This window comes from Lepus europaeus, chromosome 20, assembly GCF_033115175.1.
Source record: "Lepus europaeus isolate LE1 chromosome 20, mLepTim1.pri, whole genome shotgun sequence".
In the NCBI taxonomy this organism is placed as follows: Eukaryota; Metazoa; Chordata; class Mammalia; order Lagomorpha; family Leporidae; genus Lepus; species Lepus europaeus.
Genome location: NC_084846.1, coordinates 28,858,451 through 28,869,412, shown reverse-complemented (window position 1 = coordinate 28,869,412; position 10,962 = coordinate 28,858,451). Strand labels below are relative to the sequence as shown.

The following is a 10,962-nucleotide window of genomic DNA, read 5'->3' as shown; positions in this document are numbered from 1 at the left end:
GCAGCTGCCCTGGAATAGCTTCCTCTCCTATGTCTTCCCTCTGAGTCTGGTTTCCAGGGAGACCAACCCTGAGTTATAATGAAGTCTGGCTCATACTGTTTGATGTCCATTGGCTCCTTTGAAGGAAACAAGACTGTCTTACCTAAGGTTATTAATTTCCCCATTTCTGACATAGCCTTGGAAGGTTCACAGGCTTTCAAAAAGCTTGTAGGTCAAAACCCATGGAAATAATTTTAGAAAAGCCTCTTAACTGCTAATTGACAATAATCCAGTACTTCATTCAGCAAATAGCCTAATATCCTCATAAACAACATAGCGGGATGGGCATTTAGTCTAGTGGTTAAGCTGTTGATTAGGATTCCTACATCCTATCAGAGAACCTGGCTTTGAGGCCTGGGTCTCCTCCCAATTCCAGCTTCCTACTGATGCAGACCCTGGGAGGCAGCAGATGATGGCTGAAGGCCTTGGTTCCCCACCACCCATGTGGGAGACCTGAACTGAATTTCTGACTCCTGGCTTCAGCTTTGCTCAGTCCTGGCATTCCATGCATTTGAGGAGCTATCCAGCAGATGGGAGAGTCTTTTCTCTCTCTCTCTCTCTCTCTCTCTCTCTCTCTCTCTCTCAATAAATAACATATAAATAATGTTACAGCCATTACAGCCATGAGAGACAAGAGAACACTAAGGAATTGTCACAGACTGAAAAAGATTAAGGAGACATGATAACTAAATATAATGTGAAATCTTGCACTGGTTCCTGGGACAGGAAATAGACCTTAGGGAATAGACAAGAAGAATTCAAATACTGAGTTTAAATGAACAGCATTATGCCTAGTTAATTTCTTTGGTTTTTAATTTTTAAATCTTGTTTTTTAAAATACCCATCCTGATTTGTATTGCTTAGTGAACAATGATGCCTAAGTCTCTCTTCTTTTTAAAAATTTTTTAATTTATTTTCCTTTTTTACTTGAAAGAGAGAGATTGATTTTCCTTCTGCTGGTTCACTCCCCAGGACCCACAACAGCTAAGGCTAGGCCAGGCTGAAGCCAGGAGCCCAGAACTCAATCTGAGACTCCCACATGGGTGATAGGGACACACCTACTTGAGGCATCACCGCTACTTCCCAGTGTGTGCACCGCCAAGAAGTTAGCTTGGAAACAGAAGAGTCAGAACTTGAACTAGGAACTCTGATGTGAGATCCAGGAGTCACAAGCAGCACCTTAACCACTATGCCAAACACCTGCCCCTTCTATTTTTTTTTAAAATAACACTACTACAATTATTTAGGATGTTAATATTTGTGGAAACAGGTTGAATGCTATTGGTGAACATCTCTGCAATGTTTTCGCAACTCTTCTGTATGCCTCAAAATCATTTCAAAACAAAAGTTATGGGCCAGCATTGTGATAGAGAGGGTAAGGTACCTTTTGCCACACTGGCATCCCATATCGAAGTGCCAGTTCAAGTCCTGGGTGTTCTGCTTCCTATCCAGCTCCCTGCTAATATACTTGGGAAAGCAGTGGAAGATGGCCCAAGTACTTGGACCCCTGCCACACACGTGGGGCACTCTGATGGCATTCCTGGCTGCTGGCTTCAGCCTGGCACAGACCTGATTGTTGTAGCCATGTTGTTGTCATTTGGGGAGTGAACCAGCAGATGCAGGATCTGTCTTTCTCATTCTCCCCTCTCCTGCCTTTATAAATAAATAAACAAATAAATAACATTCCTATTGACCACAACTTCATTAGGAAAAAACCCACAACATATTCCATTCTTTATGAATTAGCTCCAAATGCTTTTTGACATTTTGTTAAACATTTCTGAATGTCTGGTTATAACCACAGTGTGTATTAACCCAGTGACCTCGTTTTTTTCCTCTTGGGTAATTTCATTGATCCTTTGAATAATGTGATAAAGCTTTAGTAGCACCAGCTATGAGCAGTCCCGTGTTAGGCACAGGGAATATGAATAGTATTTAGTTTCTGCTTTTGAAAACTTCACTGAAATGTGGAGACAATAAACATGAAAAAAGAAATCAGTATGAAAATATCATAACAGATCAGCAAAGGGATATGGCATGTAGAGAAGCTACTGTTTTCCCCCTTTAAAAGAATTTAAAGTCTGATGTACTAGCAATTTGCATAATTGTGTATAAAGAGCATACAATTTTCCACAGTGAAGGACACTGCATTTAGCAGAGCTGTTCTCTAACCAGAACAGAAGTGCTGGGTTTTTCTTTTAGCTCTTCTTACTTTTTAAAAAATTATCATTACCAAGTATTGTATACTGTACCTAGTTGGGTATGCTGTACTTATATTTTTTTGAATTGTCATTGTATTTGAAAGAGAGCTTCTGTCTGCTGGGTCACTCCCCTAGATGCCTGCAACAACCAGGGCAAAGTCAGGAGCCTGGAGCTCCATCCAGGTCTCCCAGGTGGGCGGCAGCCTCCCAAGCACTTGAGCCATCACCTGCTCCCTCCCAGGATGCTCTTCAGCAGAAAGCTAGGTTGGAAGAGAAGCCAGGACTGAAACCAGGCACTCTTACCTGAGATGCTGGTGTCCAAGGGGTGACTTAACCACAGTGCCAAATGCCCCCCAGCCTCTCACTTTTTATTTTTTGTTTGAGAGACAGAGGGGGAGAGAGAGAGAGAGAGAAAGGTCTCCCATCCATCAGTTAACTCCCCAAAAATGTGCATCAGATTGGGCTGTCAGGCCAAAGCCAGCAGCCAGGAACTCAATCCAGGTCTCCCAAGAACGCCAGTACTTGAGCCATCACTGCCACCTCCCAGCATACACTTTAACAGGAAGTACAGTCAGGAGCAGAGTCAAGACTTGAACCTCGGCACTCTGACATGGGTTGTGGGCTTCGTAACCAGTAGGTTAAACACCTGCTGCCTCCTCTCATCTTTGAAGGAAGAGAACATCGCCACAAGTTGTCCTTTGGGTCAGCGAGCAAGAGCAGGGAGAGGAGGCAGGAAGACTTTGCTTTGCAGACAGAAGATGAGTCCGCGCCACCTGCCTCTGCAGTTGCAGCCTGCACATCTACTGGAGTCCAGCGTTTACAACCAGGATCAATTCTCCTGCAAGAAGGAGCCTTGTGAGATGACCCGAGCAATTAATGACAGGAGAGGTCGATCCACTGCTCGTCAAAGAGCCCAGCTCATTTGTCGCATTTGTGAGACACAGGCTCCCCTGAGTACTGACTGCCATGCCACTTTTTATAATCGCAGGTAGTTGAATAATAGGCACAATTCATTCACACACCAAGATGTCCCCTAGGTAACAATGGAAGACGGAAGACCCTACTGATGGTGGCTGCTTAAGTCTCTGCTTGCACACATCCCCACTGATGTCCCTGACAACAGCCCAGGTTTCTGTCCTGAATTTCCCAGCATCCTTGTGGAATTAACTCCGATCTCTTGAACAACAGGCAGATGGCTGGGGGCAGTAGAGAAAACATTTTGCTGTGCCCAAACAAAGGCAGTAAATAAATGACTAAATAAAAACAACTCTCCCCTCCCCCGCCACTCCCCTCTCCATCTCCATCCCTTCCCCAGTCTCTGGTATCTCAAAGTCATTTGTCTCCACACTTGTGAGCAAACAACCCACCCTCCCAAACCACAGTTTCCTTCTTTCTGTTTTAAAAAAGATTATTTATTTGAAAGAGCAGCAGAGAGAGGGCAGGAGGAGGGGAGAGGGAAAGAGATCTTCCATCTGCTTGGTTTACTCCCCAAATGGCTACAACAGCCAGGTTTAGGCCTGCCACATGGGTGGAAGAGTCCCAAGCATGTGGGTCATCTTCTGTTGTCTTTCCAGGTGCATTAGAAGGAAGCTGGATTGGAAGCAGAGTAGCTGGGACTTGACCCAGCACTCCAATGTGGATGCCGGCATTGCAAGCGGAGGCTTAACCTGCTGAGCCATGGCACCAGCGCCTCCTTCTACTTCATGATATTGGTGGGTGGCTCTTCAGTCAACCAAGTTGCCCAAGCCAGATCCTGTTGTGTGGTCTCAGCTGCTTGCCCACCTCTTGCTCCTCACATCTAGGTAGCCAGCAGTTTCTCTCAATTTTACCCTCTTAAATGCATTGTTTCCCATCAACCACCGTCCTCACCACTGCTGCCTAGCCCCGGGCTTCCTGTCTCCCCGGGGCTATTGAAGCACCACCCCTGTGTTCCCTCTGCTACTCTCTCACTCCAACTTCCTTCCATCCCCCATGAGGCTCTCTGGGTGCAGAGCTGCCCTGCAAGCCCTGGAGTGAAACAACTCAGAGCTTCCCTCAGTGAGGTTTACATGGCTTTTCTTGATCAAGCTCTTGTCAACCTCAAGTCCTCACAAGAATATGTAGCAAAAGTTTTCTTCATGCCAGAAGGTAATTTAGTGTCCACAGAAGTCCTCTGGTGGAGGTATTACTTTGTGTCTCTCCCACCCCTGACAGATAATAAAAGTGAGGTCAAGAATTGTGTTCGGGGGCTGGTGCTGTGGCACAGCCGGGTTAACGCCCTGGCCGGAAGCGCCGGCATCCCATATGGGCGCCGGTTCAAGACCTGGCTGCTCCACTTCCTATCCAGCTTTCTGCTGTGGCCTGGGAAAGCAGTAGAAGATGGCCCAAGTCCTTGGACCCCTGAACCCGCATGGGAGACCTGGAGGAGGCTCCTGGCTCCTGGCTTCGGATTGGCACAGCTCCGACCGTCCTGGCCAATGGGGGAGTGAAGCATCAGATGGAAGACTCTCTCTCTCTCTCTCTCTCTCTCTCTCTCTCTCTCTCTCTGCCTCTCCTCTCTCCGTGTAACTCTGACTCACAAATAAATAAATATAAAAAAGAAAAAAAAAAGAATTGTGTTCTGGCCGACACGGTTTATAAGCAGTAAAGCCGGAACTTGAACCCAGATGATCTGGCATCAGGGTCTACTTTTGGCCATCCTAGACGTGCAGACAGCAATGAACTTGAATGGCCGCTGTTTGCATACTCACTGAATACTGTTTCGTGACTTGGCGTGGATAAGTGCATCGTATCTTGGAATACACAGCTTCCACTTCTTTGCCTAATGGGCTTATTTAGCTTACAAAACCCTGTGCTAAATCACTGTTCCTCTGAACATTTCTATTTCCTGTCCTCTCTCCACAGACCATTATCCATGTTTGCTATTGTCTGGTTCCCTACATAGAGAGATAACACGCAATGCTAAAATCATTTAATTTTCTCTGTCATCTTTGGTTTGGGACAAGTTAACTCTCTCATTTATCCCATTTCCCAGCAATTGGAAAAGACACAACAGCCAAAAGGTGTGAGCAGTCCTCAAGTCCAACAGCAGATAAGCAACTAAAATGAGATATACACAAGCAATAGGACAGTATTCAGTCTTAAGAAGAACAGAATCTTTGGGGCTAGTGTTGCGGCATAGCAGATAAAGTCACTGCCCACAGCTCTGGCATCCCATGTGGGTAGAAGCTCTACTTCCTACCCAGCTCCCTGCTAATGGCCTAGGAAAAGCACTGGACGATAGCCCAAGTATTTGGGCCTCTGCCATCCTCATGGGAGACCTGGATGAAGCTCCTGGCTTCAGCCCGGTCCAGTGCTGGCTGTGGCAGCCATCAGGGAGACTGAACCAGCAGATGGAAGGTGTCTCTCTCTCTGTAACTCTTTCAAAATAAATAGATGTTAAAAAAAAAAAAGAATAAATCTTGATACGTGTGACAACATGGATGAACCTTGAAGAAGTTACATTAAGGGAAGTATGTTGGACACAAAGGGACAAATCTTGTCTGATGCCATTTGTGCAATGTACCTAGAACAGTATAATTCATGGAGATTGAGAAATGGAGCCATGGCTACCAGAGCTGAGCAGGGGACAGTGTGGAGTGTGTATTTAATAGGTAGAGTTTGGGTGGAGGGAAAGTTCTGGGGTTGGGTGGTGGTAATCATTGCACAATCATGTAAATGGATTTAATTCCATGAGGTGGTTAAAATGGGAAGTTTTGTGTTAAATACATTTTAAATCTTATTTTTTAAAGGAACAACAAAACAAGCAAAAAAATGATCAAGGTAATCAAAACCAAGGAAAATTGCCACAGCCAAGAGGAGCTTAAGGAGACACAAGGACTGGACACAATGTGTCATCCTGCTGGGACCCTGGCACAGAAAAAAGAATATCGGGCAAAAACTGTGAGTAACGTATCAAGACTTGTTTGTTAGTGGTAACAGATCCACTGCACAAATGTGAGAATAGTGCTACTTATTAGTGCTCATTGTAGGGAAAACTTGGTAAGGGCTATGTGAGAACTTTCATACTATCTTCATAATTTTTCTGTGAATCTGGAACTATTCTAAACTTAAAAATTTATTTGCAGTGGTTAAAATGCACCCCGCCGAGGTCATATTGGAATGCCTGGGCTTGAGTCTGGCTCCACCACTGATACACACCCTGGGGGGAGGTGGCAGGTGATGGCTTAAGTACTTGGGGGCTTGCCACACATGTGGTTTGAGTTCCTGGCTCCTGGCTTCTACCTGGCCCAGCTCTGGATATTGTAGGAGTAGACCTATGGATGGGAGAGCTCTCTGTCTCTCTCTCTCTCTCTCTCTGTTTGTCTCTCTCTGTCAAATGAAAATAAATAAACATTTGAAATCTATTAAAATAAAGAAATGAGCCCTCACCCAGAGCCGGCTGCCCTGTGTTCATCACTGGCAGTGGCTCCCTGAGCAAATCTGCCTTTGGCCTTGCTCCCCTCTGCCTTTGGGTGCCCAGGTACTGTGGTGTGATGGCAGGCAAAAGAGCTTTCACATGGAGACGGGGCCCTGGCACCCCGCTTTCTTCAGCAAGATGCATGAGGCCCCAGGAGGACCATGGTGCTGACCAAGGCCCTTGAACCTCCTGGCCGTGAGAGATGACTCAGAACACATGAGACACTTGCAATGCCTCAGCCACGCAGGGTCAGGCTGTCTCTGGATGTATTGCACCAGTGCCATCAACAGGGACTCCAGTGAGGGGGTCATCCCCTGGGGGACCCATCTACGGGGTCTTCACCTTCCTGTTTGCCTTTCTGAATTGGTCCTGGTGGATTCCAGAAAATTCAGAGAACCAGCATGGCTGTGCTGCACCACCATGACCACGCCACATCAAGGAGCTGTGGCATGCTGCACCAGACCTGGAGTGGCATGCAGCCATGGCCACGTCCTCCTTGGAGAGGGACTATCAGCTGCCCATGGCCAGATGGGCAGCGCTTCGTACACCTGTCTAGTGCCACTTTTCCAGCCCTCCTTCCTGGCGTGGGATCCTGTGCCTCCAGCTCCATCAGGGTCACATTGACTTTTAATGGCACCATCCTGGCACCTAGCACCATGAAGATAAAGATTATCGCTCCCCCAGGGTGCAGGTGCGTGGTGTCCTGGCCTCCCTGGCTGCCTTCCAGCAAGTGCGCATCCACAAGCAGGAGTAAGACCAGATGGGCCCTCCAACTCCACTGCCAGTGCTGCTGTGCAGGCTGAGCTGACGTTAGCGCTCGTTGCCAAAGTCCATTCATTTGCAGGGGTCTTCAAAAGGTTCGTGGAAAGTATAGATTACAGGAAAACTCTGTGGCTTTCAGTTTTTTTATACTTAAATAAAAATTTTAATTCCACTTTTCCAGGAACTTTCTAAAGTCCCCTTGTAGATACCACATGTCAGTCTCACTAATCTGGAAAAGCCTTTGAAAAGAAATTTGTCCTTGAAGTTCATATCTGATAAACAGCCCTACATTGTAGACCTTATTGCTGATTATGACCTTGTAGTCAAGTTAAATGTTCCCTTGGCCTATGTTTAATACCTTTTACATATCTTTGGTTAAACTGCTGGTACGGTGTCCCTGTCACTTGCAGGCTGGGGCGAGAACATGCTTGCACAGCAGTCCAGGGCTTGGTCCCTCTGTGTGACCACAGTTACATGACCTGTGCAGGACTTGATGTGTCAGAGGTGACATTCCAGGATATCTTGGCGTGAGTTCCTAAGCCAGTTGTCATCTCAGTCTTGCCTGTCTAATAGACTTGGGAAAATGTGAGCCTAGGGGCCAGTGCTATAGTGTCACAGGTAAAGCCACTGTCTGCAGTGCCAGCATCCCTTATGGGTGCTGGTTTGAGTCTGGCTGCTCCACTTCCAATCCAGCTCTCTGCTATGGACTGGGAAAGCAGTGGAAGATGGTCTAAGTCCTTGGGCCCCTGCGCCCACATAGGAGACCTGGAAGAAACTCTTGGCTCCTGGCTTTGGATTGGCCCAGCTCTGGCCATTGTGGCCATTTCGGGATTGAACCAGCAGATGGAAGACTCTCTCTCTCTCTCTCTCTCTCTCTCTCTCTCTCTCTCTCTCTCTCTCTCTGTGTGTGTGTGTGTAATTTGTCCTATCAAATAAATAAATAAATCTTAAAAAAAAATCTGAGCCTAGGGATCCAGTTTCCTTTCTTGACTGGTGTTTTCCCGCCAGAACACTGTGAGTTGTAACTTTGAGTTGCAAATGATTTGCATTGCCACTTGTCAGTGCATTCATTATAATTTATGTAAGGTTTTGTATGCAATTCTCCATCTTTAAGAGATAATGACAGCTTTTTTTTTTTAACTGTTAAATGAGAACATTAGGCCCCAACAAGACATCCTTGTGAAAGAAAAATTTTTTAAAAGATTTATTTAGGCCGGCGCCGCGACTCACTAGGCTAATCCTCCGCCTTGTGGCACTGGCACACCGGGTTCTAGTCCCAGTCAGGGCACCAGATTCTGTCCCGGTTGCTCCTCTTCCAGGCCAGCTCTCTGCTGTGGCCCGGGAAGGCAGTGGAGGATGGCCCAAGTGCTTGGGCCCTGCACCCCATGGGAGACCAGGAGAAGCACCTGGCTCCTGGCTTCGGATCAGCGTGGTGCACTGGCCACAGTGCGGCGGCCATTGGAGGATGAACCAATGGCAAAGGAAGACCTTTCTCTCTGTCTCTCTCTCTCACTGTCCACTCTGCCTGTCAAAAAAAAAGAGATTTATTTATTTGAAAGTCAGAGTTACACAGACAGAGAAGGAGAGAGAGAGAGAGAGAAAGAGAGAGAGAGAGAGAGGTCTTCTATCTGCTGGTTCACACCCCACTGGCCGCAACAGCCGGAGCTGCACCGATCCAAGGCCAGGAGCTAGGAGCTTCTTCTGGGTCTCCCACATGGGTGCAGGGGCCCAAGGACTTGGGCCATCTTCTACTGCTTTCCCAGGCCATAGCAGAGAGCTGGATTGGAAGTATAGCAGCTGGGACTCAAACCAGCGCCCATATGGGATGCCAGCACTACAGGTGGTGGCTTTACCTGCTACATCACAGCGCTGTCCCCTGGGAGAAAATTAAAGTGCTGTTGTATACCAGAGAGAGAGAGAGAGAGAATGAAATTACCCCTTTATTAAAGGAATCCAGGGAATTAAGGGAATCAAGAGCATGTAGTTCCTCTGGCTGCCCTTGTGGAAAGATGTGCTGCCCTGGGCCATGTGATCCATAGGCAGAGGAAGGGAGTGGGTTCCGTGTTCCGCGCACACGTGAAGCACCACAACGGCGCCGCTCACCTTCCTGGACTTCACTAAGAAGCTCGACTACATCAAAGATATTGTGAAGGACATCATCCACGCCCTGAGACATGGCACGCCCCTCGCTAAGGTGGTCTTCTGGGATCCATACTGAAGCGGACGGAGCTGTTTATCACCACCAAGGGTCTCCACATGGGCTGGTTCGTGTCCTGGAACAAGAAGGCTCAGCTCAGCCTTGCTAGTGTTCTTCCTTTGGGCGCCAAGCCTAAGGAGGGGACGATCGTGTGCTGCCTGGAGGAGAAGCCTGGGCACTGGGGCACGTTGGCCTGGTGTCTGGGAACTACGCCACAGTCTTCTCCCACAACCCTGAGACTGCGAAGATACATGTGAAGCTGCCCCTGGGCTCCAAGAAGGCCATCTCTTCTGCCAACAGATCTGTGGTCGGTGTGGTGGCTAGAGTTGGCTGGACTGACAAACCCATTCTGAAGGCTGGCCGTGCCTACACCTATAAGGCAAAGAGGAGCTGCTGGCCGCGTGTGCGGGCTGTGACGACCACCAGCACATCGGCAAACCCTCTATTATCCACAGGGATGCCCCTGCTGGCCGCAAAGCGGGTCTCATCACTGCCTGCAGGACTGGGCGTCTCTGTGGAACCAAGGCTGCACAGGAGAAAGAGAACTAGGGGTGATGGGCTCAGTAAACTTTGCCCTTCAACCACCCAGGCAGTGCACATCTGTGCTTGGGGAGGGAGGTCTTCTGCTGGAGCCTCTTGGGTACAAGGCTGAGAAAATGGTGTAGACCTGTGGTGAGCTGCAGAAGCTCTGAAGGGAGAGTGCTCTGGGCCAGAGGCTTCCTTCGGACAGAAGGGACGTGGCATCCTGGACTTGGTAGTTCGATGGGCATCCCGGCCCTGAGATCTATAATGTTTCCAGTTAGGAAACAGGTTCGTACCCAATCCTGAGTCTGCCGCCTTGGTGTAGAATTCAGTGTGTCAGGTTAAAAAAAAAAAAGAGCATGTAGTTAAAAACCCAAATCCCAAATTAAGTTTATGCACTATGATCAAAAAAGAAATTTAGAAAGATACCTACCCTGCAACCTTTAGCTACTGACAGCAAATATTTCATGTAAAGGACAAAATTCAAATGGAAAATGTGGAACAGTGATTTCAAAGAGCATTGGTGCTCAACGTTCTGTCTGGTTTTGGTTAAAAGCACAACCCCAAGGTCAAAAGTTTCACAGTGTGATATTCTTGAAGATTTTTTCATGTCATAAATAGCTTTTGGTACTCTCTTGTTTCAGAGGACATTTGAATAGGACAAAGAAGTGACTAATTACTCAAAATGCAACTTGGAATAATCTGAAATATTTACTGGTATTCATGTAAATATAATCATTTCCATCCATTTCCTCCTCTTTCCACCTCCTCACTCTGATCTAAGAAAATCAGGGTAGGTAATG

At 47.3% G+C, this 10,962-nt stretch overlaps 1 pseudogene; it reads left to right on the top strand.

The window, feature by feature from the left end:
* The first annotated feature begins 7,334 nt into the window (after nucleotides 1-7,334).
* On the top strand, nucleotides 7,335-10,186 carry LOC133749378 (large ribosomal subunit protein uL2-like; annotated as a pseudogene).
* The last annotated feature ends 776 nt before the right edge of the window (nucleotides 10,187-10,962 follow it).